This window comes from Camelus bactrianus, chromosome 8, assembly GCF_048773025.1.
Source record: "Camelus bactrianus isolate YW-2024 breed Bactrian camel chromosome 8, ASM4877302v1, whole genome shotgun sequence".
NCBI classification, from domain to species: Eukaryota; Metazoa; Chordata; class Mammalia; order Artiodactyla; family Camelidae; genus Camelus; species Camelus bactrianus.
This window is the reverse complement of record NC_133546.1, coordinates 73,312,476-73,337,142: the sequence shown is the minus strand read 5'-3', so window position 1 is coordinate 73,337,142 and position 24,667 is coordinate 73,312,476.

The following is a 24,667-nucleotide window of genomic DNA, read 5'->3' as shown; positions in this document are numbered from 1 at the left end:
GGAAAATCCATAGTAAGTAAGTCAATTTCAACCATTAGTTTCACAGATTTGCTTAAACTGCCAAAAAACTCTATCCTCTCATGGGCTCAAACACATTCTGATTTTCAATCAAGGTTGGGCTGTAAAATTGGTATTAGTCTCGGTCTGCAAAGATATTTCTATTTCTGTTCATTTCAACGTTGACATTAGGAGTATTCGTGCCAGATTTTCTTCGTTTAGACCTGGAGTTGACTCACATACATTACGGATGTAGGCAGGGAACAAATGAGGGAAGCAGGTGATTGTAACAGCAAGGAGATGGGGTAATCTCCACACAATAGCAGACTCAAGAGCCTTGTTGAGTCTGTGTTGCAAACGTGAGTAAAAGTTGGAGGAACAAGTTAAAACAAAGAAACATATCCTTTCAGAAGGAACAGCACCCTCCGATTATATAATGTGGTGATGCTAATTCAGTGTTTTTACACTTAAGTCAGAAATCTAGTTTTTATGAAATAGGATGAGAAATTTCCCAACTTTCAACTGTAGCAACTAATTAAATTTTACAATACAGAATAAAAAAACCATCAACAACAAACACCAATGGTCAATCAAAATCCATCTGCCTGATGGAAGAAATTCGAGGACCAGCAGTGCTTGGCTTCTTGTTCAAAATAACTCAGAAATCCTTCTTCTTCTTGATCCCTGGAGTTTTCTAAGTGCAACTATTCTGCTAAGGAATGAAGTGTACTTAGGTACCCTATTTCTTGAGGATGCTCATTAGAAAGAGCTATAAGTACACGAATGGACAACTCTTTTGGTACTGTCTTCAGACTAAATCAAGTTGAGGTCGGAGAACTTCAGCCCGCTTGATGACGTACGGAGACACTGCTGGTGGCTCCACTCTCACTGCTGCTGGACTGACATGCCCTCTTCACTTCTCTAAATCCTTGGAGATGCTTCCACACTGATCTTGGGTGACATCAGCTCTTTTGTTAAGACACACTCAGCAGATAGCCCAAAGGAAGAAGCCAGGCACACGGCATGCTGATAAATAAAAATGAAGTAGACTTAGATTTTTGTCAAACTGAATTGAGTTAAAATGTTTTCCTACAGAGTAGATAGCAAAACAGTTAAGTCCCTACAGTGACTTCCTCTGACTTTATGTTGTTTGACAGGAGTAATTTGTTGTGGATTTCAGGAGAGCGATACAGCCTTCATTCATACAAGATTCCCCCTATGTAGAGACACAACTCATGTGGGTCATTTTGGTTCACACTGCATGTTATGGGCTAGTTTGTGTGAACTGTTTTTTGGAGAGAACAGAAAATATTATACAAACTATCTCCTTCTCTGCCACTATTTAGAATATATTATACTCTGGAAGGTTGTGATACTTGTTCAGCAGCATTTATGTGTTTTATCTACATTAAGTATTTACTACAAGACATAAATATCTTCTAATGTCAATAGATATTGAAGATATAGAGTAACTTTGCTTTTCCAGGTGCTAAGTACTCCCAATCACACTACGAGAACCATCCATCATTGCAAAGGTTTGTTTGATAAAATGTGCTTCAAAGTTTGAAAATTGCTGATGGAATTTTTTTTCGGGTCTTCTGGCTTCTTCGCTTTTTGATTTATTTAGTGTAATAAGGAGCATGTTGGTGATAATCTTTCTGGTATACTTCCTTCATGGCCTGAGAAATCAAACACTCCCAATGGAGTAAATCCCAGACCACGAGTCTCCATGAGAAGTGTTCTCAGAAAAGGAATCCACTACTCATTTGACCCTACAGCATGGTGTGGTTTTATGCCCTTAAGTCATCTGATGGGACTAGGTGCTGAGGCTACTAACCAAGGGATCCACACACTAACCAGTCCTCAGCTATTTCCCTGAACATACGTCTCTCAGAGGGAACGCATTTTCTGAGGTCTAAAATGCTCTGTTAGTTTCTGAATAGCTGCATTAAAACCTCTATTTTCTCCTGTTCCTTTGAACATGGAAAATACATCCTGGATGTCAGGCCTCCTGAAGGGTGACTTTTTGTAAGGCAACTGCAGAATCAAATGCAGTTACAAGCAGTTTTAAACATCTCCACTTAGATCATATTAGAACAACCTTCAATCCCATCTTGGACCAAAAGGAGTTAAATCCACAGAAAGGTTAAATGGTCATTTAAAATTACATGTGGTAACTGATACAGGCAAATCCTCACGAGTCTCCTCAAATTAATACCAAGTGTCTGCTTCAGATAACTTTGTGTAATACCATTCTTTACAACATTATATTTAAATCATTTTTATTAACACGCTTCTAAATGGAACATCATAGTAGTAGTTACTCCTCATCTCGAAATTTTTATGAATACTCCATTATGTACATAAATTTTCCTGTACCTCAGTGAGATGCAAGGTGTATTGTAGCACATTCTTTTCCTGACGAGCAGCTGAAGAAAATGTGTTAAGGCTACAGCTGAATCCACAGTTTTTCAGAGTTCATATGTGAAGATATACTCATTGCTACCTGACCATGGAAGACCTATGAGAAAAGTGATTCCAAGCAAAACTGATCAAAGACTTATATTTTAGGAATTTTACCAGTTTCTTCATTAAAAGAATTAGAAATTAAAATCAGGACCACAAGTAAGCTTGTGTGTAGTGTATGTTATATAAATAAGTCTAGACTCTCTGAGGGAAGAAATTGAGTCAACTCTGCTGATCAGATGCCCCATCCAGGACTGAATGAAGGACGTCTTCATTCAGCTTCCAGAGAGTGGCTGGCTGCCTTGCCCGAGGTCATGGCTCCTTCCCACGGGCTGCAGTGTCCATGACTGCCCTCTGCATAGGAAGGTCCATCCTTAATGCCTTCAGAGATCTAACCTTCTCAGAGGCTGCTTTCCAGTGGTCCTCATCTCCAGCACCACTCTGTTCCAAGAACCAAGCCCCAGAGGAGGCACACAGTGGACGTCAAGTAAGTAGCTCCGGAATGAAGTATATTGAATTTAACCCATACATGGAGTGAACCTCACTTTCAATGTTCTTCAAAGACTTCAGATAGATAACACCATCTGATGTGGCAGGATTCATTTTCATCAATATATTTCTACTCTTCATTCTTTTGAAGGTGTAGCTAAAGAAAGACTGATCCCCTGACTAGAGTAAAGTGGAAAAGTTTCAGGACCTCAGTCACACTGAGGAATAAACCAATTAAAGGTAAAGATATGGTTAACTCTCATTCTAATTACCATTAGAACTTAAGATCGAGTTATACTTAATTAAAAAAAAAAAAAAAAGAGTGATCTTTCATGCAAATTATTTCAGATTTGAACCCCGTGTATCTCAACACTCATTCATCGTCTGGTAGTGAAATTTTAAAGTTTTTGAAGTGATGGCCAGCTTTAATCAATCACAATAACTTTGTGAAATTAAAGCTTGTTTTTTTTTTTGTTGTTATTGTTGCTGTTTTCTAAAACAGCTTACATTTGAGGTTGAACATTTATTTCGGGCTATTATTGATGTTTCACAAAACTTCCTGTTCTGGAGCAAAATTTTTCTGAAAGTAAAATATGAACCTCCAGGTGTAACATCTGTTACCCTGAATATAATAACATTCTCATTCAGCGAGAGCAGCTGCAGCAGCTGCCGGTTCTCTCTGGAGGAAACCAGCCTGGGAAAAGAAAGGCCCTGTAGAATTATCACGGGCGAACGCTGAGCAGAAACATTAACCTGCTCAATGACTTTGTGCCAATGTGGCAAAAGTTCAACTTTTACTTAGCTTTTTGGTATTTACAGATGTCTTAACGTAATGCGTTTTCTGATTACACGTTAAAATAATATACCTGAAAATATTATATTCATGAGATGTGTGCATGTGCCTAATTGTATTTTTCTTGTTGCCCTTACATTGCACAGAGTCACTCCAAAAATTGCTTTATGCCCCCCTCTTTCAGATACAGAGAATAACATGCAAAGTTGTATTAACAATACTACAAAACGCAACATATTTGCAATGTGAACTTGGAAGAACTCCTGGGTGCTCTGTGTGTTGTGGGTTCTGCATGGAGCTTTAATTTAAAGCCTGGTAGCTTGGGGTAGAGACTTCTGATATTTTTACATCCAATTCTCTTTTTCTTCAAGGTGAATGAGGGGATTATGCTCTCATGCTCTTTGTAATTAGATAGAGACCCGTGACTACTTCTTAGGTAATGTGTTTTGAGCAGAAGTAACATGTATCACTTCCAGGACAAAGCATTTAATTGATGGCTTCAGACCCTGCAGTGCTCCTTTTCCTGCTGTGTTGACCGGAGACACCACAAAATGCAGATAGCGCAGCAGCAGAATGGCAAAGTGCCCACTAACCCAAAATTCTGAGAAGCCACATGGAGGCTAAGTATCCTGGGAAGACCTCCAGACACAAAAGCCTTTGACAAGTGAGAAATTAATCTTTGATGTGTTAAATTAGTGAAATTTTGTAATTGCGTGTTACCACATCATAACCTATCCTATTCTTTTGCATTGAGCTAAAATATATTAGCCAAATGTTATTTAAATTTCAGAAGAATATGTGCTTAACTGTATGATTTTTTGAAATATTCATGACTTAATAGGCAACCCAAAGACACCCTTCCTAAGAATAAGATAGTTTTGTTTTGAAAACACCAAAATCATGGTAATTGCCCCTGATAGATCAAGTTAATCTTGATCAATGTTGCTTCTATCAAACTGTATGGTTATTTTGTGTGTTAAAAGTCAACTTTACAGCATGAAAAAATTTAATAAGGATTTCCTTTTAACTTTTCTCTTCAAATATTATAGATACACACGTTTTCCTAATTATGCATATAATACTTCTGGCTTATCTGTTCCTATTTCTCGTTTATTCTGTTGATACTGACAATTAATATATCCCAATGCCATCATTATGCCAGTGTTCATAATCTGATTATTTTGAAAGTTTTGTAGAGAGATAACTAAACAGAAAATATTATCAAATTCTACATATAATCAAGCTTAAGCAGATTTCATGACCACTTTTGTGTTATTTCCTGTACTCTGCATTTAATATTTTCCCAGTCAGATTCAAGTACCTCTTCTTGCTAATTTTATTCCCTGGAAAAATGTTCTTTTATCTTATTCTCAGGAGTTTTTTCTGTTTTCCAATTTTTTTAATGATTGCATTTATTCTCATTTTGTATGTTGAAAATTCCAGTTGAACTTTTGCTTACAAATAAATAGAAACAAAAAAAAAAAAACAAACAAAAAAACTTAATTGAACTGAGATTAGAATAAACTGCTTCTGGGCAGGAATAGATGCTTTGTTTCTTTCCCCCCAAATACATGAATGTGGTTAATAAGACAGAAATGAAAGCCGTATATTATTAAAAATATAAAATTAAGAGGAAAAACTGATATAGTCACTATCAACACAATGATGGATTTTTGATATTGCAAACTGGGACTCATGTTCTGAAGACTCCTTTAAAGTTTGTAAAATTATTTCTATAAAATGTATTGAAATTACATAAAAATAAAACAAAACATGAATTTAACAAGTTATCTTAATTATAAAAAATAAGGTAACATAACTAAGATTATCACAGAAAGTCTAGTATTTATTCTAACAGTGTATCAGGCATATATCTGGCATATTATAGAACAATCATTAAATAGAGGTAAATCATATGATAATTCCCTAGCAATAATGCATCTGTACTAATAAGTAATACATTGTGGTTATGCTCAGATGGGATAATTAGCAGTGAATGTGATCTGGAGACCTGCGGTGGTAGGTAGTCAGATTGGTCTTCATTGCTGAAGTAGTAAACGGTCAGGACTAAATTTCTTAAACCATTTGAAACAGCATGAGTCTGCTGAGTTAAGATATGATTTCAGTAGTATTAGATTTGGCTTGAAATTCAAAGGTCACCTGAGCCGTCTGCCAATCATTTCTTTTTCTAAAGGATTTCTGAGAGAGCTATCATAATAAGGATCTATAACATGATGGGAGAAAATACCGTCTTACTGTTAGGTGGACCAGCTCCTGGTTCTCAGATGCAGGGTTCTGGCAAGGTTTCAGCAAATCTGTAGCGCAAGCCGGCAGGCAAACAGGAGTTGACGCTTCAGCCTTGAGGCAGGCGTTCTTCCTTTCCGTGAAACCTCAGTTTTTGCTCTTAAGACCTTCAGCTGATCGGATGAGGCCCATCCACATTATGAAGGTAGCGTTCTTTACTTAGAGTCACCTGAGTTAGCTGATATCCTTCACAGTGACATCTAGATTAGTGTTAGACTGACTAACTGGATAGTATGACTCAGCCAAGTCAACATATAAAACTAATCATTTTATCTTCCTCTAATACAAAAGTCTAAACCTTGGTAACTTACCACTGTTGGGTTAGAAACTTGGTGTAAGGACCTGAAGCAGGTGTTAGTTTAACTAAGAGTCTTTATGAAGAAGAGGTCAATTTTAAGCTGCTTCTGGGCTGGAACTAAAGCAAGGGTGAAGGAGAATTTCAGAGACAATTGTAAACATAGACGCAGTTTTTTGCAAGCCTGAGCTACTGTCTATTCACAAAAGTGACACGACTTAAACTTTGCCATTGACCAAACAGATGGCAACACGTCTGGCCCTAGAGAGAAGGGAGGATGGGATGGACAGAGTAAAAGTTTTTTCTTTTGTCTCCGGAGACCTTGGGTAAATCCACTTAAAAAAATGGCAGCTTGGGCAGATGTTACTGGGGCACTGTGCAAATCTCAGCAGTACTCACTCATCATTCCTGAGCATGCCAGAAGCTTCCTACCAGGGAAGTGCCAGGCAGCTGACACCACTGGAAACAGGTCTCAAGTGATGGTGGGTGAAGCTCGGGGCGGGTCACATACTTCAGCTCCTTATCTCTGCGTGGGTTGACTCTGTGGGGTTTTCTGCCCACTGTCTTAGCGTTTTCCAGTGGGATTGAGACCCACTCATCCACAGTGAGAAGCAACTCATCACACAGTCTGCAGAGCTTTTCTTTCTTTTGTGTACCTCTTCCTTTTTCTCCTGCTGGTGTTTTCTGGGATTACCTCCCAAATAAACCTCTTGCAGTGGAATCCTTGATTCAGACTCTGCTTAAGGGAGAGGGCATGCACGGGCTCTATTATCTGAAACAAATGCATGTGAAATTCTTCACATCATCTTAGTAAAAGCTTTGAGAAATGGTATCATAAAACCCCTCATGACCCCTATATTTGGCATATGCTTAATTTATTTAACTACATAATACTTTTTTTATATTACTAGCCTTACCAACTAGAAGTCTATTAAACTTTGAGAAATGCTGACCTAGAGAAAAATTGAGTGTATTTATCTGTAAGCCTAAAGTGATGTGATTATTAATTTCTTTATTAAAAAGATATATTTGTAGCACTCTTCCTAATTACTTAATGCAATTTTCAAAATTGTCTAGACCTTCTGGATTGATGAATGTATTTATATATAATGTTTATGTCGTGAAAGTCTTTCTAGGCAAGACACAACATGCAGAAGCCCAACAATTAAGAATACAATATATATTTTAATACATAAACATGAAAAAAAATTCGGTGTGAAAAAAAATACTGTAATAAACCCAAAGACAAATTGGAAATGAATATTCAAAAGTCATACCTCAAAGACATAATTTCCTTTATATAAAAACTCTATATTAAATCTGTAGGAAGAAAAGGTCAATACCAAAAAAATAAGATGGACAAAGGATATGACAGACGATTAATAGGAAAGAAATATTTTTAAAATATAAAAAAGATGCTCAACTCTATCTTCTGACAACTTCATATGCACAAACCATCACCATTTTTTTTCCCTGTGTGACATTTTCTCCTATGTGGATGGTCGAAGCTCAGTAACTTGATATACAATAATATAACTATGTTTCTTCAGAACAACCCCCTTGGAAGGTAAATTAATAATATTAGTAAAATTCCACTTCTAGTATTGTATTTACAAATAAACCCACTTGTGCAAAAAGTTCTACTTATGTGAATAGTCATTGAACATGAATAGAAGGCTTGGTAAGGTATAATAATTCTACATTTGAACATTATGCTATCATTACAAATGATGAAATAGGAGTTTAAAACTGTGATGATTATATGCAAGAGATTGGTACCAATCACTGCTTCTTGGAAGAAGAACTAGGAGATTGGAAAGGGGTGAAAAGGAAACATCTTTTTTATTCTATATCCATTGGACCATTCGAAATTTTGTTCCCATATGTATACATTATTTTAGGGTAAAAAAAGTTCATGTTTGCAATGTCATTTTTCATGTTGATTAGCTGTCTGAGAAAAAACTGTTTAGAAACAGAGAAATGTGTTTCTCTTTTGGTTTTCTTTTACCTTTTTTTAGTAGCTATATTTCCTCGACCCCATTTGAATATATCAGATATACAAGGAGAAGGCGGGCAGAGTAAGCAATGTGAAAACCACATGGCTATATTTTACCCTGAGTTAGAATTACTCAGGGAACTGGCATGTTTTGAAAGCCAACTAGAACCAGGCACCAGGCCCTGTGCTGGGTAGGAAGAGATTTAGAGATAACAGACCCGGACTCTGCCTTCAAGATCTCAAGGTCAATAGTGACTCTCGAGTATGTAGAGGATTCCGGAAATTAATGACTTTCCATATTCTTTAAATTCAGTGGTACACCTTACATTGAGCTCTTTCTACATGAGAGAGACTATATTAAGTGCTGTGAATACAGCAGTCTATGAAAGGTACAGACTAAAATTTATTTCTCCGACAGGAATCCTTGTAACAAATGACTTGGCATTAGCAGATTTCCAAGTTTCGCTTTCTGTCTTTTAGCTGGGGAGCTTGTTCCCAAGTGAGCTGCAAATTTAGAAACTATCTTTGAAGCAGATATCTTTAACAAGAGGGAGTTCCAGAACTTCTTTCTAAAATTGTTTGTATTTCGATCAGAACAAATTTTTTCACAACAAAAATAGAACACATTTTAGAAGAGAAAGTTAAAGCCTTTCAATTCCACGGACCATCCCTTTGTCTTTTGTTTCTCCCTAACATTGCCATAATCTACGCCTCATTTCCTTTCTCTACAGCACCTTTCATTGCTTTGTTTCCTTTTCTTTTCTTCTCTTCTCTTTTTTCTTTTCTCTTTTCTTTCCTTTCCTTTTTTCTTTTCTCTTTTCTTTTCTTTTCTTTTTTCTTTTCTTCCATCTTTGCACTCTCACCAAGGGCTGCATAAAAGAAGGGTCATGGCATGTAATATTTTGCACCTGAATTTTGAATTTTTCTTCTCACTGTTCATTGAACATGGTTGATGGTGACCGAATCCAGTGGACTTAAGTCTGGTTACACTGTTTCTACTCTTTTCTTCTTGTTCCTACAGAGTGGACTCCAACAGCTCTCATGACACTTTGCTACGTGGGACTCAGATTTTTTGCATGACTCTGTTTCTCCTCAGAGCTTCAGGCTGACAACTGTGAATACTTTTCCCAGGCTGCCTCTTACTAGGCAGCATTTCTTGAAAACCAGAAATGAACATAGGCGGCATTTACTGGAAATTTCTATGAGACTACAGAACTTCTAATCTAGTTTCTATATTGCATTTTTTTACTGGCCTTTTGGACAATATATTAAAATATTTACATATTTTATGTCTCCAATAAAACACCTTGCTTGTATGTTGGCTCCATAATATATTTGCTTTTTGGAGGATTTTTTTTGTGCAAAATACATTTGGCCTTCAATAAAGTTATAAAAACTGTTAACAGTTTTTTAAAAGTACATTGGTATCTATTTTGCTGTCATGCATCCTGTTTTTATTAATAAAATAAGAAAACAAAGATATAGTTCTTCTGTCCTTCCTCTTTGTAGTTTTCTAAACTAAGTATAGTAGCCTAATGAGGTATAAAGATATTCAAACTTGAGATTATTGACAGTAAGGTTATTAAATGTTTTACCTGGACATATTTCCAATTTTAACAATTCTACCAATTTTGAGCAACTAGAAGAGGAAGTTACCAATCACTAAGCTATATTGCCTATGTTTGTGTTAAAGACAAGTGCAAACAATGGAAATGTTAAAAATACAAAGGAATGCTGAAACTATTATTTGAAATCATTGTGGGTGCCACTAAAAAAGGTATGCAGAGCACTGGTGTGAATGAAATGCCTCAGCGGGCAATGCTAAGTGCCAGACAGGAAGCTTCCCCAGACTGTGGAAAGTTAAGAAGCAGATTTGGAAGAGTAAGCAAAGACGAGTCAAGATGGAAAATAATGGAGCAAATTCACTGTGTCAAACTGAATAGACTATTTCAGCTAACAACACTGTATTTCTCAAATCTATTCCTAGCAGACAGAAGACAAGAGAAAATTGGCTTTCTAAAGTGACAGGGGAGAATTGTGTCTTGTGAATAAGAGAAAGGACTTTTGTTAAGCAGTGTGTTTGCTACCATCAGAACAGAGACATTCCGGAGCCGTATTTCTTTCTATATGTTACTGCCCAGTCATTAGTACCACATGTAATCAGCGTTGGCTACAGTGACGCAGCCTGACCCTCAGCTGACCTTTCAGAAGATATAAACAATTCAGGTGGTGGCCACTTACACCCAGGAAGTGTCTCTGCTGTTCTCTGGATGAGATAAGGAAGTAGAAACAATGGGTTTCATCCTTGACAGTAAACCTGCTAGGTGATTTAATAGGCTGGCCTGTTCCTCAAAAAGGAACAGGCCTGTTCCTATCCAAGCATCATCATCCCAGAAATTTCCAATGTCAAGTGAAAGGGAGAAGAAGATGGAGTTTATGCGACCATGAACTTGTCTGATAACTTAGTGATGTAAATGTTAAAACACAGATGTCCCGGCCTGTTCCTGCAGAAAGGGGAAGGGGGTAGTAGCCTCGATTCTAGTCTTGCATGAAGGAAAGAATTCAAACAGGAGACTGAAAGCGTGGTGTAAACAAAGGGTTCATTAGCAAAGCGAAAGTACACCTCCCAGGGCTGAAGGCGGGCGGATCCAAGAGGGGAAAAGCAATGACTCCCCCAGTCCCTGCTTCTTTTGTGCGGTTCCCTAGGGGCTGTCTTCAGCTAATCTGACAGCTGACATCGTTTGAGTGGCACCTGTAGGTTACACAACCTTTCCTTATTGGGCACGTCCTTCCCCACATCGGACACATTAAAGCCCACAGCGGGGCTTAAACCGCAATGCTAATTACATTATAATGAGCAGGGGGTCATGGCAGGTCGGGTCCCTCTCTGCTGCGCACTCACATTGTCTGGTTCTGACCGGCTTCTTTGTTGGCACTCATTCAGAGAAAGCAAAGCTCTCTGGGCCTCTTGGTCTGAGGGCAGGTGTGCTGTTATCTTCTGGCTTGTTCCCTCCGCTCCCCACGCCCCTTGCCTGGCCCCTTCCTGTCCCGACAGGCCCACCTGCAGGAACGCTGTGTGTGCACGTGTGGGTGGGGCCTAAGGGTTACCTCCGGAAAGGCTCTCAGGGTGATCGCTAGTTGCAGTGTGAAGACCACGGAGACTAGAGCTGGAGGGCTGTCTTCACTTAAATACTCCCCGGGAAGCGGAGGCCGCAGCAGATTGTGCGGGAGGGGATTGTGACACCAGAGGCAGGGATACACGTCACAGAGAAAGTTCAAACATCAAGGAAATGAAAATCTTTAAAAACATATGTAAAGGTGAATTCGCACTGTCAAAATAGAAAGTTAAATTTACAGAAAACTTCTTATCAACAACAATACATTCCTTAAGACCGTGCTGAGGCAGAGCAACTGACAACTTAACAATTCTGTACTGGCTAAAATTCATTACAGATTCAGGAAAAATAAAGACAGTTTTAGATAGAGACTAAGAGTTCATGTTTCACAGATCATCTCTAAAATATTTTTAAAGGGGAGTATTTTAGCAAAAGAAAAGAGGAATACAGATAAATAAAATAGGTTGTTAAAGAGAGAACAACAACAAAAATTTGTGGTAAGTAAATAATAAATATATTACTGCATGTAATTCAATATAGAGCATCAGAAAAGACATTTTTGTTGCCATTTTCAGCAACATGGATAAACTTAGAGATTATCATGCTAAGTGAAGAAAGACAAACATCGTATGACATCACTTTCATGTGGAGTCTAAAAATATGATGCAAATGAACTTATTTACAAAACAGAAACAGACTCCTAGATATAGAAAACAAACTTATAGCTACCAAAGAGGAAAGAAGAGAGAGACATTACGAGTTTAGAATTAACATATATAAAATAAATAACCAGCAAGGGTCTACTGTATAGCACAGGGTACTACGTTCAATATCTCATAATAACCTAGAATGGAAAAGAATCTGGAAAATAATGGATTTATATATATGTATGACTGAATACTATGTTGTACACCTGAAACTAAAATAACTTTGTAAATCAGCTATACTTCAATTTAAAAAAAAAAAAAGAAAGAAAGGAAAAATCTTTCTCCTGTATAAACATCTGGAACAAAATTTTCACATGACAAAAACAAAGAGAAGGGAGTTGGGAAAGGTGACAGTAAGCTGTTCAGTGAGGAGTTAAAATAGGAGTTAAAAAGTTTTTACCACGTTCAAGAAGAGAAGCATTCTAAATAGCTGAAGTTACTTGTCTTTAAAATGCATGCTATGTTGAATGATAAAAGGACAGTGGCATTTTCTTCAAATTCTCCTGTCCTTTCCACTCACCAGTCTGTCCCTTCTTGTTGCTCAGAATTAAGTTCAAAGTAGAAGCTCCTTTGTGGTTTCCTGTATATTCTAGCATTGAAAACAATCAACAAAGGAAGCCAGAAATTTATCGAACAATTAGAACATGTGAAGTATTGGATTGGACTTGTTCTGTTAGAAGGATGGCGCTTCCTTAGCGTTTTAGTATGGAGTATCTAGCTATCTCGGTCAGAGTTTAAGGAATCAGGGCACCCACCGCTCCATCTGCATCTGGTCCTGCCCACCAGGTCCTGTTGGTGGCTCTATCCCAAGGCTGACGTCTAAGAACAAGACTTTAGTCTCCAGTATGGTTAGCAGCCTCTTCTGCTTTCTGTTTAGAAATGCATATTTACTTAAAATATTGTGAGTTGGCAGAGTCAGTGGTTTAGAACAGCTGGCCTGAGCTGCACACATCCATGTGTAATTCTGACTACCTTTGCGCCTACCTGCTGGTGGGACAAGTGGGGAGGAGAGAATGAACAGCGAAGAGACTAAAGAAGATGGGGAGGCACTGTCCACAGAAGGAGTCTTCTCTCAATTGGCTCTGAAATAATGACGGTTCACGATAGATACCTCGTGGAAAATGTCCGCTTTTTCTGAAAAGATCATTTACTTTTTAATAAAAGTTTGATATCTTATTAGATACTAAATTCAGAAATATACTTATATTTCCAAAATAAAAGTACTGCTGCTCCTGGGAATACATAAAATTTAGGAAAATGTTGAGTCTAATAAGCCTATGGTTTCACCTGCTTTGGTGATACCGATATTAACGTGTGCTATTAGAGACAAAATACGGTTTCTTGGGATTTGTGGCTTTTCAAAGGTCCTCACGTATACTAAGGAATTACACTTTTGTCACAAGTGTATTTTAAATGTGTCCTTTACAGACTCCCAGAGGAAGCAGTCTTAGTTCTGTGTGGCTTATTCACGTGGCTTTTCCCTCCTGGCTTTTATAGATGCTTTTATTTTAATCCAAACTTCCGGAGACATTTCTGCAGTTAATCTAAATTATTAGAACTTTTTCTCCTGTGATATAAACACTTAGAAGGTAGCTTTTCATTTACTTGAATGTGCCCAGGTGGTTTTTCTTTGTAAATTATACCTCAGAGACAGTGCTAGGTGCTCCACCCAAAGTCTGAGCCCCAGAAGGAGAACAGTCTAGTTGTATACTGTTTCTTGCTTGGGCTCAGAGTGTTAGAGCAGGTAGAAGGTTAGATATGAGCAAAGGAGGACCCAGGACAAATGGCAGGAATGGGCAAGAAAGGAAGGATCCAGGCCAAATACAGAAAACCATACACCATGTAAACAAAGGGGGTCCTCGGGCAATCAGAGACAAGTAGGAACTTTAGGACTGATAAGAAATCACACATTTTTCGGGTAGCAAGTGTCCTGGAGGCTGACAAAGGTTAAAAACAGCTGGAATCTCCAGAGTCCAAAAGTAACCTCTTGGTTATTATGCCCTCATTTCAATAAAATTAGCTTTGTAGATTAGAAGTACCCATCATGCACTGAGGCCATGACACTTCTGATCCAGACTAAATAAGGACAAAAATCCCTCCTCCCTTTGGGAAGGTGGAGGGAGATAAAAAATAGTTGGGGACTATGACCCCAAACTCTTCCCTCCTCAGTGAATATTCCACCCATTCATTCTTAGAACCTGTGTAACCAACTTGCCAAAGAAACTCAGGGCAGCCGCTCACCTGAGCCTGCCCGCTCTCCCCTTGAGAGTGCACTGTCCAACTCTTAACAGATCTCCAGTTTGCTTTCTTAACATCCATGTCTCATCTCTGAATTCTTTTTGTGATGAGACAAGAACCTAATCACTGGCCATCAAGAGTAGATCAGGAGTTGTTAACCACAGAGAAGACTGAGTAACACGTGCCTGAATCTCAATTCTGTGAAAATTAAATTCTAGCAGCTATTGTCTTAAGAGGCTTCACTGAATTTTGGTTTCCCTTTATTTACCACTGAATTATCTTGATCGAGTTTAAAAATCTTTATTCAAACCTTCACTTTATATCTTTAGATTAATATGGTCAGAAGTGAGTGAGTCTTGGCTCTGTGGAAATTCCATGAGCGCTCAAGTAGATCCTGGTGGGATGCAGGTAAAATCGTGTCAGCTCAAGTTGACTCTGCGTTCCTGAGACAGGAAGAAAGGAGGCAGGGCACAGCCATTCAAGAAATGACACAGCCATTAACACCAAGATGGTGGAAGATTCAACTCCCAGTAGGCCTTGAGGCCCAAGATGGCAGGAGATTTGACTTCCAGTAGATCTTGACCTTCATTATTCGCTCACTGTAGTATATTAACATGGTAAATGACACTCTCACAGGCACCATGACATTTCTGAGGCTAAACATAAAAAGTCAAAAAGTGGGTAGTGGTCTAATTCTCTGGGAATGCTAGGCCCTTCCCCAAAAGCAGTTGGAATAATCTTCCCACTTGTTAGCATATGAAGCTATTGAACCCACAAACACTAACAACCCCTACACCTTGTGGCCTCTCTCCCCTCTGAGACAGCCCGCACTCTGTCTGTGTAGTATGTATCTCTATGAATAAATATACTTTTACTCAACTATCGCTCACTCTTGAATCCTTTCCTGCACAAAACCAAGGACCCATATTTGGGAGGACACATCCTAGGGACTCAACTGAGCCTGGGATGTGGCCGTCCTCACCGCCCACAATTTTTCTCCTGTATCACTCCTTCCTTACAGTCATCCTTTCTTCTTTATCTTATACCCCTTCCTGATCACACACAAAGATATTAGTCATATCCTGTTGACATCAATATGTTTAGTGCCTTTATTTATGGAATGACATGATCTATAATTCCTGTTTAATAACTTTAAAATGTTACTATGCAGTTAGGGAACGTGAAACGAGAGCGCCATGGCCATTTGCTGTGTGGAGAGAACTCAAGGTTTGCAGATAGATTGGAGCCAGATTTTTATCTCTGTACCCTTTATTAGATGTGTGACTTCTGTCAAGTAAAGTGACATTTCTGAGACGCATTTTCTTCATCTGTGAAGTAGATTCATAAAAATATCTCAGAGAGTTGTGAAGATTAGAATGGACAAAATACCTAGTACGTAGTGAGCGTTTAATACATGTTGGTTTCTTTGCTTTCCCCTTTTTGCATCTTTCCTCTTTAAATGGGATCAAAACGGGACTGTTTCTCTTTAAACGAAATATCTTTGAGCAGATACAACTTAAGATGAGCCCTGGAGAAGTATTTTATGACACAATATGTTGACTTTAGGACTCTTCTATCTTAGAAATTTTAGTTTTAAGCCTATTTCTTCCTTAATCCAGATCCCTCGTGGCCTCATGCTTCTTTCTTTTTCTTCTTTCTTCCTATTTAAACCAGTTCTTTGGAAGTAATCTGCAGATTTTGTTTACTCATCATTGAAAATGACTCATGTGATTGAATGCTCCCAGGAGAATATGCATTTTAATGGAACTCAAATTTTTCCAGTGAATGCTTGTTCCCTGGTAGTAAAATTTGGGGACACAGGTAATGGAGAGCAGATGAGAACCTATTTTCTTTTTAATTTGGACTGTCTGTGGGTATCACTCATATTAAACCACAAAAACCACTGTCCTTTATACCTTCCCCACACTGATTGAGATGGTGAACATATTACTCTGAAAAGAAAAAAAAAAATAGCACTGGTTGTGTGCATGCCCTCATGAAGCAGGAAACCCACATTGTAAGGCTTTGACTGATTTGGGAATTCAGCATTACAGAGACCCACTTATCCTAGAAGGGCACTTCCAGTTACTATCCTGAATCACTCGTATATCTTTAAGGAAGCTGAGTTGTCTCAAATTCTCTGTGACTTTAACCTCTGAGTCATCCTATTTCAAAATATTCTATCCTATATTCTAATTTATTTCAAGATTTCTTCATACTTTTTTCTTCTTATGTTTAACATTTAAGTCTGCCATCTGCTTAATTTGTTTTACTGTACAGAATTTAGCTGGAAGCACAGTGAAAATAAAGCGCTTATGGCGAGTAGCTTTTATTTGGCAAGTAATGAAAAAATAAGGTCGATGGGGCACATAGTTGAACATATTTAAACAGCAAATGGCAGAAGAGGGGGGTCGGGGCAACCTTTGCTGAAATGTGCTGAGGGCAGTATTTATGTGCATATCTGGGATAAGGTTTGTGAAGAAGGAAGAACAAAAGAAACAGAAAATAGTGGTCACTGCTCTCTTTTTGAAATGGAGGTAGAACTCATACCAACACGGCCAATGTACAGTCATGCATGTGAGGACAGGATTTTTAGGCGCAAATAACATTCCCCTGTGTGTTTCATGAATTACAAAGAGACGCTTCCACTAAGATTGTCTTTCCTCTCATGTCCAGGTTCATTGTTAGTCTGAGTGGGATGGGCTTGAGTCAATTCACTCTGATCCCACAAGGCTTTGCTCACTCCTGCTATGACTAAGTGGTACCTATGAAGGGGTCCGTGCCTGGTCTCCATATCTAGGCTGACTAGGTTTGAATTCCAACTCTGCCTTTTAATCGCTATGTAACTTTGTACGGATAACCTAAACGCCTCATGCTTCATGATTGTCACCTATAAAATAATGATGATGATAGTAGTTCCTATTGAGTAGTTCCTGGGACACAATTGTTGTGAACTACTTGTACAATGTATAAGAAACCACTCGGGCTGTTTACCTCTTTCTTTGCATGATGCTTCTATATTTGGATAAATTAACTTCTTTTTTTTTTTTTTTTTTTTTTTTTAAGTAGAAAATTGTCTGTTCTGGTCACTGAGAAGTGGAGATGTATTTTGTGACTGGAGTAGATACAGAGGACATACCTCTTTAGTTAATTTTATTTTCTTGTAAGAGTTGAATGTATGACATTATTTGCCTCACAAGGAGGCCAATGAAGATGGCAGGTGAAATAATATGAGTGTGCTAGTCAGGACCAAAACACAGCTTAAGCTGGAGGGTTGGGATGGGAGGAAGAAATTCAGCAAGAGGATGGACCGTTTTGGTTGTTCAGGCCTGGGTGCTAGGCTCAGTTCTGGGGAGAGGAGTAAACTAGGGTGTGAGGAGAGGAAAGATAAAGTCAATTTCACAAGAACACCTGACTGAGTAGGATTACCATGCAATCCTAAGAGAATTCAGCCCCCATGGAAGGCAATCTAGATAGAAAAATTGAATGTCCACTAGGGTTCCCCCATAGTAGCCCACAAACATTTTCTTCTCATACATATATTTTTAAAACATGCCAGTTCTAACGTAACACAACTTCTTCCACATAATACTTCTCCCCAAAGGTTGACAACCCAAAGTCTTCTTCAATTTTCACACCCAATTCTAAGGTCAGGAAACTTGGGTGATCTAATTCTGTTCAGTCTGGATACTGCTTTAAATACATTTATAATATGCAGCTACATGAAAAGTATAAATAGTCCCCAAATATTAAGTGCAAAATGAAGTGGGTAGAATGGGATAAACACATTGAATAAACACTTTCTTATGAAAAAGAAGAGAACAAGCAACATACATTGACCTTTGAGCCACAGCACATATGGTTCCTATTGGACAGAAACCAGAGGCCATTGTTTTAGGGCAGTTGAGTCAGTTTCTCAGTCATCCTGGCTCTGTGTCCTCTTGTAGGATGTCCCCTGTCCATTTTCCTCCTTGGCTGCATCTGAGAAGATTATTGGAGTAGTCCTATTTTTGGCACAGCATGGCTTTTGGTAGATAACTTCCTTTTAGTGTAAATTCAGATGTTTCAATTGCTCTAGGCATTGAAAAGTTGCTAGGGTTAACCTTTCTCTGACAAAACAATGCTCTTCAACCCTCCACTGACTTTTGTTTGACTGCTCCCTGCTTCCTCCTGGGACTGGTGACCAGTGTCTAAGCTTGTGGAGTGTCATCTTAAATCGGAATTTCATTGTGGTAGTTTCTGTCTCTTAGCAACCCATCTCATTGTGTCATTCTGAGGCAGTGAGGCCACCAACCTGTCCCTTACCTCCTGGCTGCATGAGGATGCATGACTCTTAACAATGGGGTTTCTAGTTTCTTTTTCAGGCTGGAAGTACACAACAGGGGTTTGGGTCTGGCTTTGTCTTTACAATTTTAATATTTTCCTAAGTATGGATTTTTTGGGGGGTAGTCATTTTGGTTTATTGAAATATTATTTGTCCTCATTACCAAAGGTTTTTAGTGCCCTCTTAGATCATCCAAACATATCCGGATCCCATTGAACAGAAACGTTTCTCCCAAGAGTGACAAAATTATGGGAGAGATTCTGGTTAGCATGGCTTGGAGCAGGTGCCCTTCTCTTAAATGATAACTATGTCCAGGAAGACAGGATAGTCTGATTGATAGTGCTGTCTGATTGGCCAGGTTTGGGATCCATACTTACTCACGGGCAGGGATCGTGAAGAGGATGAGTCCAGGATGCTATGCTAGAGGGGTGGTTCCTCAAAGACGGAATTCGGAGAAGACAAAGAATGGTCAGTTTTAATGTGACACATAACGTGGGTGGGGGCAGGTGGGCAGTAAGGTTACATCTCAAAATTCTGAGGGAGGGGCCAGAGGGTGAGGTACCCACATGAGGACATAGACACAGCCTTCACTATTTACGCGTGACTGCTCCCAGGACGGCTCTGGTCTTCCTGAGAGGGACAAAGGCACTCTCTCTTGGGATATCCTTTCCATCACCTTGGTTGGCTCAGCTGAGAGGTGCTCCAGGGCTTTCTTTTTCAGGACAGCGATGATTTTCTCCCTGCAGTTAAGCAATACCAATAGAGTGTGTGAAATGTGCACTATTTGCGTTGAGGAGAGTAGAGAAAACGGAAGCATGGAAGAAGCTTCTCTCTCACCCCGTGCAGAAATAAGAAGACAGAGCACACCCTGAAATGCACTGCATGTATGTTCTTACAGACTGAACTGTCCTTTACAATTCTTCCATGATCAAAGTACAGTGACCTCTGATATGTTCTTTGTATCCAAAAGTCTGAAACACAATTCTTGCTCTTCAAAATACTTTGCCTGCGAACAATATGAATCAATAATTCTGAAACATTAACTGGAGAAAATTTTGAGCAAGCACTGAATAAAACTGTTTCAAATGACTGTTCTTTACCAGATTTCAGCTGAGTACTTTCAATTCCTTCAACGTGTATGAGAACATTTAGTTTGGAAGTGAAGCAAATGTTTAAGCAGTTGTATAAGTTGGCCTCTCCTCCTGGGCGTGGGGGAACAAGCATCCGACTCCCCCAGACAACGGCAGTGAGAGCTGTTTCTTCTTCTGATTTAATTCGTCGTCAATGCTGACACCTTTTCTCCTTTTCTCCTTCGGGGGGTTGCCAATCTTGAGTTTGTGGATACCTAGAGGTGATTTGATTGTTGCTTGAACCCTTCGAAATGGAACCAATGTTTTTAAAATATCTTTGTACGTATATTTGTCTCAAGAGAGGGCTTATGTAACTTTATAGAATATTGTGGAATAAATCCAAGAAAGGCTAAGAACCACTGATTTAGAAGAAATCTGTTCTAAGATATTTATGGAAAACATTAAGGAAGATTCTTGAGTCCCCAGTCTTTGATGCATCAAATGAAAATATGAGGAACCTGTACTTAAATTTACTCACAAGATAACCCACCTCATCTGCTCATCTGTTACACTATTTCTTTTTTTTTTTTTTTTTGAACATTTTTGGAGGTACGGGAGATTGAACCCAGGACCTCGTGCATGCCAAGAACTGAGTTATACCCACTTTGTTATACTATTTCTATACTTACTTTCAGAGTGTTTTGATCAGGAAATAGGTATCTCCTTACCTATAATTCCAATATTTACAAAATAAGCCCAACTTTGGATAAAGAAATACAGAAATGTGACAATTGTCCAGTCTCCTAACTTTATTTTGCACAAGTCTGTGGAAAGGTTTTTGGTGCTGAAGAGATCCCAGCTCTCATCTGCCACAAATAACTACACTGTGGTCCTTCATCCGGAAGACCAGGAAATGAGTAGCTTCACAGTCACATTCTTGCTTTTCCCTGAAGGAGGGGGAAATCACTCAGGTTGGCCTCTGCTCAAAGTGCTGCTCAGAACTGAGGACACTGGCATTTTAGAGGGCTCTGCAATTTCTGCCTTGGATATCCAGCATATGGTATACGCTGCTAGGTGTGAAATAATTGAAATTTTAATGAACAGTTTACAGTCGAGTTTCCAAGGACCCCAGGCATTTAGAGATGGCTGGTCTGTGAAATACCCACGAATGAAAATGACCCCAGGTAACTGAACAGAACTCACTCTACAGATGTGTGTATTATACAGTCAAATAATGAAACAAGAGCCTCACAGAATGCTGATTGTATGTGACAAGCAGCTCCTTGTAACTGTTGCTGAAATAAAGAAGCTGACATACAGCCTTTGTCTACAGCTTCATTATCGAGGTGGTTAGCTATGGTATTTGGGGAAAAAATAATATGATATTATTGAATGTGAAAGTTGTTCCTGTAGACAGACTCTGAATACCACAACCTCAGATCTTCTGAACAACAACAACGACAAAACAAACAAACAAACAAACAAATGCTTTGGCCAATTTGACAACACAATAGCCACTGATTAATTTCATGGGTAAGAAATCAGTAATCACGGCAGCTTAATAAACATGAAAACCTTAAAAAGTTCACATCCCCCAAAATGCAATTGAATATAAGTTATGCCTTCCATCTCCTCAGCTGTATTAACAATATCTGAATGCTAGTTGCTTAGTTTACCCAGTGTCGAGAAAGATTTCCATGAATCTATTAAAAATGAATGAAAAGAAGTGGTAAGCCGGGGACTAATAGGTTTTATACACACACTACATTTTTATAACCATCTGTTAATTCTCCCCGGTCTTACAACTCCTCAGCTAACTTGAGTATACAATTAACCAAGCTGTCCCAATTCCTAGCCATGCCCTATAAACAGACGTTTATTGTATTTCCTATACAAAGAGAGGATTCTGTGGGAGTTGGTCTAGTGTCTCCAGACCTGCCAATCACTTAAACCACTTCCAATGAAGAAGCGAGCTCTGGGGGCTTTGATGAAAGAGAAAATAAAAAGTCACTTCAAAGAGTTGACTCCGTAAAGAGAATTGAAAATTTTTAGAGTCAATGAATTTATATTTATATATATATAAATAAATTTAGGAGAGTTTAAGCATGTCTATATATATATATAAAATATAGGAGAGTTTAAGGACCACTGGGACAGAATAGTCATCTCACGAGAAGGCTCAGAGGATGGCAGGCGACACTGTCCCTAATTTCAAGATATTTGCTAATAGCTTAAGGTCAGCTGACAACCCAAATTTACTCTCACAGTCTATTTTTTCTCTTTTTTAAATTGAAGTATAGTCAGTCTACAATGTTGTGTCAATTTCTGGTGTACAGCATAATGTTTCAGTCATACATACACATACATATATTCCTTTTCATATTCCTTTTCATTATTGGTTACTAAAAGATATTGAATGTTGTTCCCTGTGCTATACAGGAAAACTTGTTTATCTTTTTCATATATAGTAGTTAGTGTCTGCAAATCTCGAAATCCCAATTTATCCCTTCCCACCCACTTTCTTCCCTGGTGACTCTAAGTTTGCTTTCTATGCCGCTGGGTCTGTTTCTGTTTTGTAAATAAGTTCATTTGTGTCATATTTTGAGTTTCCACATATAAGTGATACCATATAGTATTTTTCTTTCTCTTTCTGACTTGATTCACTCAGTGTGACAATCTCCAGGTCCATCCATGTTGCGGCAAATGGCATTATTTTGTTCTTTTTTATGGCTGAGTAATGTTCTGGTTTTAACGCTTTTGATGCCCTTTCATCATGATCATGATCACAGTCATCGTTATTATGTATGATTTTGGAAGCCTTTGCTGCATGTGAAAAATCAATAATTAGCTACTTATTTAGTCCTTTTCCTTAAAAAGTTCTCTCCCTCTCTCTTTCTCTCTCTCCTTCCCTCCCTTTGTTCCCTTCTTTCCTTCCTTCCTTCCTTTCATTGTTCTTTCCTTCCTTTCTTCCTTTGTTCTTTCCTTCCTTTCTCATTAATAATTAGAATCATTCTTGTTGAATCCTAGGCATGGTGAATTCCTGTGACGAGTACCTCTTTTTTTGCCTCTGTTACTGATTTGCTTTGTCAATTTCCCTGAACGTCAGTGTCCTCATCTGTCACATGGGGAGGACAACTTCTGAGACATGAACTGGTTGAGAGTGTGGCAGCCCTAGTCCAGTTCACAGTGGGGGCTCTCCTTCCCTTTCCCCATTAAGGTGTCCTGGTGAAGTGTTTAATGCTCACTCTGTCATATCAAAGCCCTCGACTGCAGAATCTTGCTCTAGACAATGTCCCATGGCTCAACATTTGCCTAATATTAACTTTTATCTGCCATTTATCCTGTTTCTTTAGGGCACTGGTCACATCTAAGATATAGTTGTATTGGCATAAAACTGATATAAATCAGCAGCTGTTTGGTTGTATAACTTTCCTAGATAAGAAATTTGATTTTAACACTCAACTTCAGCTAGCAATGTCTTACCCTAAAGAAATCAACTTGATGCGAGATGTTTCAGATGCCCTAGTAGGTTTGTGCAAGATAATTTTGCTTTATTAGGTCTTTCTGTGCCCATTAAATGCTGTCACATACAAGCTATATATGTGCATTGTAAATTCTGGTCCACAGTATGCTATGTGCAAAACAACAAAAGAGAATTTTGTCCATTACTCTTTTGGTTTAAATAATCAGAATATTTCATATATCTTCTAATTGGCTTCATGTGACCTTTTAAATAACTTAAGACAAGGCATTGATTTACATGATGTTAAATATTTAATGCAAAAACTTTCATTTTTCAAATATCATTGCAGAGTTTTTTTTCCCCTCTGTTTAAAATGTGCTATGTCACATCTGAGAAGATGGGGCAGGGACATGACTCAGAAAGACAGCTGGCTTAGGAGAATGGTGCAGAGCACAAATGCACAAATATGAAAACACTTATCGAAATCTAACAGCCATGGGTATTTTCCTCATTGACCACACAATTGGCTGGGATCCGCTAGGACCTAATGGCAGGTGAAGCACAGCAAGCTAATTTAATCCCCTAAAAGAGGGGAGACATTTTTTAAAAAATGGATGTTTCCATCTCTACTTGAATATAAAGTCAAAGAAACATACGTTTCCTTAGTAACACCCTTCTTTGACCATTCACCTGCTCCTTCACTAGTACACCTCAAATATGTGATAATGAGACACAGACTTCTACTTTCCCAAATGATAACTTTGGAACATTTATCTTTCCCTCCACAAGCAAAGTGTTGGAAATATCCTTTACCTGAGGTCCTAACAAGAGAGATCCTGCATAATAGTGGTGTTAGTTCCCAGAATGCAAGGTGGGTAATGCAGGTGGGATGAACACAAATTTGAAAAATATTTTTAGACTATTGAAAATATATGAAATTAAATCGGTTTCATATTCTTTGCGCCAATTTAAAAATATAAAACTTTATCACGAGATAGCAAATAAAATATGAAAAAAACTTATCGGTGTTATGCCATGAGTGAAATTTACACTGCCACATTCAAATTATCTGCTGTTTTGCCTGCACCATTTTTTTCCATTACATTTTGTTTTGTTTTTCTAGATGTCCTAATTCTAATCCAGCAAACTCTGCTTTTTTCAAATGTCAGCTTTAAGACCTAGTTAATATGACCTTGCTTTAAATACTTATGCAGAAGACACATGGATTATTTTGAACATGAATCTTCATGTTGGTGAAAAAAGAAATGATTCAGTAATGAATCTTGGCTGTTTTCCCAAAAGATTAGGTTCACTGATTATATTACATTGCTCAGAATTTCTGTGATAATGTTCAAAATACATACATAGGAAAACAGTTTGGTCCAATGTACCTGACATTGGACCAGTGT